The sequence below is a fragment of the Octopus bimaculoides genome, chromosome 15, assembly GCF_046866305.1.
Source record: "Octopus bimaculoides isolate indiv1 chromosome 15, ASM4686630v1, whole genome shotgun sequence".
In the NCBI taxonomy this organism is placed as follows: Eukaryota; Metazoa; Mollusca; class Cephalopoda; order Octopoda; family Octopodidae; genus Octopus; species Octopus bimaculoides.
Genome location: NC_142942.1, coordinates 45,395,603 through 45,403,416, shown reverse-complemented (window position 1 = coordinate 45,403,416; position 7,814 = coordinate 45,395,603). Strand labels below are relative to the sequence as shown.

The 7,814-nt window shown below is 37.5% G+C and overlaps 1 long non-coding RNA gene across 1 annotated transcript; it reads left to right on the top strand.

The window, feature by feature from the left end:
- Positions 1 to 4,551: 4,551 nt before the first annotated feature.
- Positions 4,552 to 7,532, top strand: LOC149132513 (uncharacterized). The gene is made up of 2 exons (XR_016244521.1): positions 4,552 to 4,874; positions 7,266 to 7,532. It is a non-coding gene; the product is annotated as an uncharacterized LOC149132513 (long non-coding RNA).
- Positions 7,533 to 7,814: the final 282 nt, after the last annotated feature.

Sequence of the window (7,814 nt, the reverse complement as noted above, 5' to 3'; positions counted from 1 at the left end):
GTCTGGATGTTTTGTTGTCCCTTTTTTTATCACCTAACTATCTGGATGTTTTGCCTTCTTGTCCCATTTTTGTATTATATATATATGTATGTATGTATGTATGTATGTATGTATGTATGTATGTATGTATGTATAATATTTAATACATGAACTACGATGAGAAAAATATGAGGAAGATATGGTATATAATTTTTTTGTACAGGGGTTCTTTGAGAATATAATTACTACTGTTGTTTGTCAACAACAACTATCGGCGGTGTATTCTCTTTATGTTGCATGTTTCGTTTCTCTGTTGTTTTCGTTGTTCGAAAAAAAGTTTTCTATGTTTTCGTTTCTGTTTTCGTTTCTCATTGTGTTCAACGTTGTTTTGATGTCCTGTACCCATATATGCATGTATATATACATATATATGTAGATATGTACATATATATATATATATATATATATATATATATATATATATATATATATATATATATATATATATATATATATATATATATATATATATATATATATATATATGGATATATGCATATTTGCATATATTTATATATTATTTATATCATTATATGATCGAACGCCACGCATCCTTTTCCATATATATATGTGTGTGTATGTGTGTGTGTGTGTGTGTGTGTGTGTGTGTGTGTGTGTGTGTGTGTGTGTGTGTGTGTGTGTGTGTGTGTGTGTGTGTGTGTGTGTGTGTGTGTGTGCTTAAAAGTATTTCGTCAGTCTTTATGTTCTGAGTTCAAATTCCGCCGGGGTCGATTTTTCCTTTCATCCTTTCGGGGTCGATAAAATAGGTAACTAGTTGAGCACTGGAGTCGATGCAATCGACTTACTCCCAGCCCTGAAATTATTGGTCCTGTGCCAACATTTGAAACCGATGTCATATCAATACACGATGCAATTGTATTCATCGATGTTGGTAAATGATATCAGGCTACGATATCTGAATATGATATTACTGAATGATATCAGCGCGTATCAGTGTATATATATCTTTAGACTGTGTGAACAAAAAGATAGCAAAGTAGAAAGGAATGTCAATAGTGGAAGAACGAGAATTGTGAGAGGTTGTACGATGGGGAGAGAATTAAAGAAGAGAGAAAAATAAATTGAAAGGGAAAATAAAGGTAAAGGATAGAAGATGGAGGGGGAGAGAATAACAGAGAGAGAGAGAGAGAGAGAGAGAGAGAGAGAGAGAGAGAGAGAGAAAGAGAGTGTAACGGGAAACAAACAGTGAGATAGATAACAAAATGGAGTTAAAAAGACAACGGTTAACATTTATCCTTGAGTATCTTGGTGTGTGAGTCTTTGATACAATACACACAATACACACACACATATACACATGTATACATACCTAAATATATACATATACATATACACACTTATACATAGAAACATACATACAATACACACACACATATACACATGTATACATACCTAAATATACACATATACATATACACACTTATACATAGAGACATAGATACAATACACACACACATATACAGATGTATACATACCTAAATATACACATATACATATACACACTTATACATAGAAACATACATACAATACACACATACACATATACACATGTATACATACGTAAATATATACATATACAAATACACACTTATACATAGAAACATACATGCAAATATACATATACATAAATATATATGTAATGATACACACACACACACACACTCCTATATACATGTATAAAAGAATGATACAAGAAATGTAGTCACAGAGTGATACAAACGGAAAAGAGATAAAGAAGAAATGGAAGAAGAAGGATGAAACAAAAAACGAGAAAACTAAGTGAAAATCTGCTGATTGAAGTTTCTTCCGATTCTCTTAGGAGAATTTCCTCATTAGGTTCCAAACAATCCTAGACCGTCGTTTGGCCTTAGGAGACATTTTAATCACGTGACAAAACAGACGAACGCTGACAATATTGCAAATGGCGGCGATGAATTGTTTTTCGCTTTATTTTCTTTATTTTTACACACTAACTTTGTTTCTGTGTTTGGGCGCGATTTCAGTTAAAATAGTCGGAATTAGTAACAGAGTTATATGTTGTTGATGACTTGCAGAATAAAAAAGAGAAGGGAAAAAAAAAAAAAAAAAAGAAAAATGAAAATAACATTCAACCGTTCCAGAAACCATTTTAACTATCTTTGCCATTAATAGTCGTTATTTTCTTGTCTTCCATACAATATCGATATAATTAGCAACAACGGCAGTAGCACCACCACCACCACCACCACCACCACCATATCATAACAACAACAACATATCAAGAACTCTGACAGCGCTCACCATCTAAGTCACAATCACCACTATCGTAATCGCCATCACTATCATCTTTACCATTAGCAACACCACCACTACCACAACTACCACCACCACCACCACCACCACCACCACCACAATTAACATCAATGCCAACACACTACTACTACTACTACTACTACTACTACTACTACTACTACTACTACTACTACTACTGTCAGTACTACAGCTACAACCACCACCATCACCACTACCACTATTGTCACCAGCACCACTACTACAATCGTACTACAACCACTACCAGCACCAGATCCAGCAGCAGCAGCAGCAGCAGCAGCAGTACCACCACCACCACCACCACCACCACTACTACTACCACCAATACCATCACTAATCGCCATCACTTGTAATTCTTTTGTGCATACCACCGATCAACTCAATACCACCACCCTCCACCATTACAGCTACCACTATTACCACTACCATTAACACTTCTATACTTCTACAACCAACACTACCATCACCACCACCACCACAAACCACCACCACCACCACCACCACCAATACCACCACCGCCGCCGCAGCCAGTGCCCTTAACACTTAACAGTTTTTACGTTTTTCTTAATAGTTTCTGCGCAAGATGATCGAGCATGTGTATGCGCATGTGCATGTATGTGTGTGTCTGTATATGTCTGTATGTGAGAATGTGAGTATGTGTATGTGAGTATGTGTATGTGAGTATGTGTATGTGTGTATGTGTATGTATGTGTGTCAGGCTGTAGATGACGTTTAACGAAAGCGATGGGAAAATTCAAAAAAATTAAACAAACTCCAGAGAAAACCATTTCGCTGACAAGAACTATATAACAACAACATTTACTACTACTACTACTACTACTACCACCACCACCACCACCACCACCACCACTACTACTACTACTACTACTACTAACACCACCACCACCACCACTACTACTACTACTACTACTAACACCACCACAACCCCCAACACCTCTACTACTACTACTACTACTACTACTACTACTACTACTAACACCACCACAACCCCCAACACCTCTACTACTACTACTACTACTACTACTACTACTACTACTACTACTACTACTACTACTACTACTACTACTACAGTAACAACAACAACAATTGTAACAACCATTGTTTCGCTGTCAAGTACCAAGTGTTCTTCTTCTAATGGTAAACGATGACAAAAGAGTTATGTGGAAATTATTCCAGGTCTTTCTGGAGTGGAATTACCATCTTTTTTTTCATTTTTGTTTTGTGGCTGGAAGGGACGTGTGGGGGGCAGATTTCATATTTCCTAAAGGAATTTGTGTAACAGCTGACGCGAGAATTAAACGAGGTTTATAGAGATGGAGTGGAAAAGGGGGCAGGAAAACTAAATCTTTTTTTCTTTGGCAAAAGAATCCTTAATATCGTTAACATAACCATAAAATTTCTAGAAAACTGTGTTGACAGAGACATATAAACATGTTATCATCTGGCTTTGGGAATTCTAGGCTTCTAACTTTAATTTTGGCAATGGTTTTTCATTTTTTATTATGTTTTTACTTCTTTTTATTTCGTAATATCTGTTTTTTTCTCATTTTTATCTACTATGAATAATTGTTTGTTATTTATGGTGTTTTTTGTGTTATTTATCTCCTTAGTTTGTTATTTATGACATTTGTATATCATTAAATAACAAAACAACGTCATAAATTCCAAACTGGTGCTTATTATTTATGACACTAGTTTGTTGTTTATGAGGTCAGCTTATTATTTATGACGTTAGTATGTTATTAATAGCGCTTTTTAATTTCTGACGTAAGTTTGTTATGCTAGTTATGACATTTGCTATTTATGACACAAGTTTATTTATGACTTTAGTTTGTTATTTATGACTTTGGTTTATTATTTTTGATGTTAGCTTGTTATTTACGACATGAGTTTGTTAGTTACGATGTTTGTTATTTATGACATTAGTTTATTTATGATGTTTGTGATTTATGACGTTAGTTTATTTATGATGTTATTTCATTTATGACGTTAGTTTGTTATTTATGACATTAGTTTGCTATTTATGAAGTTAGTTTATTATTTACTGGCTTAAAAGCCGCACTCTTTTCGGACTTTGAAGCTAGCTCCTGCGGAGGGCTAAATGGGCCTATGGCCCAAAACTAAAGAGAGCTAAATAGCATGACTATAATACATCTATGATGACTATATGCCGCGGTGGTGTTTGATAAGAGGTTAAGGACGGACGAGAATTAATTCTGTAATGCAAGCATTCAATTGTTCCAGTCCCAAGTTGAATTCCAACTGTTGGCCAATTTGTCCCAAAGTTTTAATCTCGACGTAAAAGTAACGAAGCAAATATCATTTATCTCCCCCTTGATCTTTGACGTCATCGGTCAAACGCCACCAAAATGGCGTGAATCAGCCAAACTTTACCTGCTTTTAAATCAGATCCCAATGCTGGATGTTCAGGAACTAAATGAAGGATAGATTTTCAATCCCTGGATCATCCTGATGCCAAAAAGGTATAATAGGTCTATGTAGAGCAAATGTAATCTGAGAAACAAGGGTCCCAGATGGACAGGCAGAATTTCGCTTTTATTAATATAGATAACGTTAGCGTGTTAATTATAACATTAGTTTGTTATTTATGACGTCAGTTTGTTAGTTACGATGTTTGTTATTTATGACGTTAGTTAGTAATTTACTACGGTAGTTTTTTTTACGTTAGTTTATTATTTATGACGTTAGTTAGTTATTTATAACGTTAATTTGTTATTTATGAAGTTAGTTTGTTATTAACGGCGTTAATTTTTTTTTCCTTTATGCTGTTAGTTGTTATTCATAATGTTAATTTTCATTTATTTTCATGTCATGTCGCAGTCTCTGTATTATTTACTGTAGAGCAATTTGACGAAAATAATCCGGACCAGCAGCTGTAACAATATTTTAAATATATTTCTGTGAGGAAAACATGCAAAGAAAAAAAAAAAAAAAAAAGAAAGAAAGAAAGAAAAGAGAATTATTGGGGGATGTGCAATGAATAAATGTGTAAATCCCTGACGTAACAAACCGTTCATGTAAACTAAAACCCTGCTGAGTGACATCTAGGTAGAGCTTAAATGCTTCAAGAACTTGCTTCTACAAACCTACAATTATGCTTTTAATTGCGCGCAGCAGGAAATGACCGAATTGGTAAAAGTGGCGGCGGATAGATAGCGGTAGAGGTGTGTAGTTACGTCTTCGGGGTTCTGAGTTCGAATGCCGTCAAGATCAGTTTCGCATTAAATCCTTTATATCAACACCAGTTAAGCACTGGGGTTGATTTAATCGATTTCCTCTCATTCTTCTCACATTTGCCCTACACTGCTGCTTACACGCTTCATGTATTGCTATATATATATATACAGTTGCTCATCAAATAGTGTTATATTTATAGTGCTACATTGTTCCTTATCCTCACCCTACTCAGCTTGAAGGCGCGTGGCTTAGTGGCTAGAGTATTAGGTGCACGGTCGTAAGGTCGTGGGTTCGATTATCGGCGGCGCATTGTATCCTTGAGCAAGACGCTTTATTTCAGTCTACACAGTCTACACAGCTGGCAAAAATGAGTAGTACCTGTAATTCAAAGGGCCAGCCTTGTCACATTCTGTGTCACACTGAATCTCCCCGAGGACTAGGCTAAGAGGGTACGCGTGTCTGTGGAGTACTCAGGCTATTTGCACGTTAGTTTCACGAGCAGGTTATTCCTTTGATTGGATCAGCCGGAACACTCGATGTCGTAAGCGACGGAGTGCCAGACCCTGGCCACTCAGCTAACCACACTCACTCAACACAGCTAACCACACTCACTCAACACAGCTAACCACACTCACTCGACACAGCTAACCACACTCACTCGACACAGCTAACCACACTTGCCCTTCTCAGCAAACCACATTCACCCTACACATATAACCTCACTCACCCTTTGCTGCTACCTATACTCGCCTCATTTCCAGCTACAAACCTTTTAATCCTGCTTACACTCATCTTGTAGTGTTACGCACACTCTTCCTATAATCCTAATCCAATTCCCGGAAAATCGTCGCTCAACTTCTTCCTCCACTAAAACTTGCATTTCACTCAACTATGTTAACTACATTCACTCTCCGCTCATACTCAACATACTTAATTGTCCACACTCACTCTTCGCTGTTATCTTCACTCACCCTACATCGTTCCTTGCTCACAATCACTGTTGCTCTCGTTACCCCTTCACTCTTACTCGAATCAACCTCACATCGTTGCCTTCACTCACCTTACTCTGTTGCCTTCATTTAACCTACAACGTTCTCCATACTCATCCCTCACACTTAATCTTGCCCACACTCATCTTACCATTACGCCCGCTCACACTCACACTCAAACCCACACAACAGCGACTCAACCAACAGAATTATTGTGCTCTTTAATTACCACGTCGCACTCCATTCCACTCCTATTAGCTCCATAACAAGAACCAGAAGCAGCAGCAGCAGCAGCAGCAGCACCACCACCACCACCACCACCACCACCACCACTACCTCAGCCGCCGCCGCCGCCGCTGCCTTCACTACTGTGGGTGTACTCATAGTTAACCAAAACCAATTTTCGCCTCTTGGTCTGATCGATCGAAGTTAACTTAGAGGTTCAAGCAACAATAACTACTACTACTACTACTACTACTACTACTACTACTACTACTACTACTACTACTGCTACTACTACAACGGCAGCAATAACAATATATTGACGCCCAAAATCAATGCTTATTACCAGGACCTGTATCATAAACAGCTGTCATATTTTTTCTTTCATTACTGTCATAACTAATTGTCAACTACCTGACCATTGTTTTCGTTTAAGTATTCATTACTTTCGCTATTTACTTGCAGATCGATAAGGCAGATTAGATCGATAACTGCAAGTGTCACTTTTGTACTGCAGCGCATTCAACATGTTGACTGACTGCTTCGACGACGACGACGACGACGAACACAATTGCCGGCATGGCACGTGACCAAGTCCATGATGCCTCCACCAACGTCGTTGTCTTCACCAACGCCGCCGCTACCACCAACGACAACGTCGACGGCGCAGCGGAAAGAAGACAAAACTCGCATGATTTGTAAACAGGAGAGAATTTGGTTTTGCCCTGCAAATTGGTGTTATTTAATTATTTAAAGAAATAGACGCAGGCAAAGGATAGGTGGTAAGAAGTTTGCTTGCCAGTCACATGGTCGCGGGTTCAGTACCACTGCGTGACACCTTGAGCAAGAGTCTTGTACTATAGCCCCGGATCAACCAAAGCCTTGTGAATGGATTTAATAAAAAATGGATTTAATAAAAAAAAAAACAAGGCTGTCGTGTGTGTGTGTGTGTGTGTGTATACCACATACACACACACACACACACACACACACACACACACACATATATATATA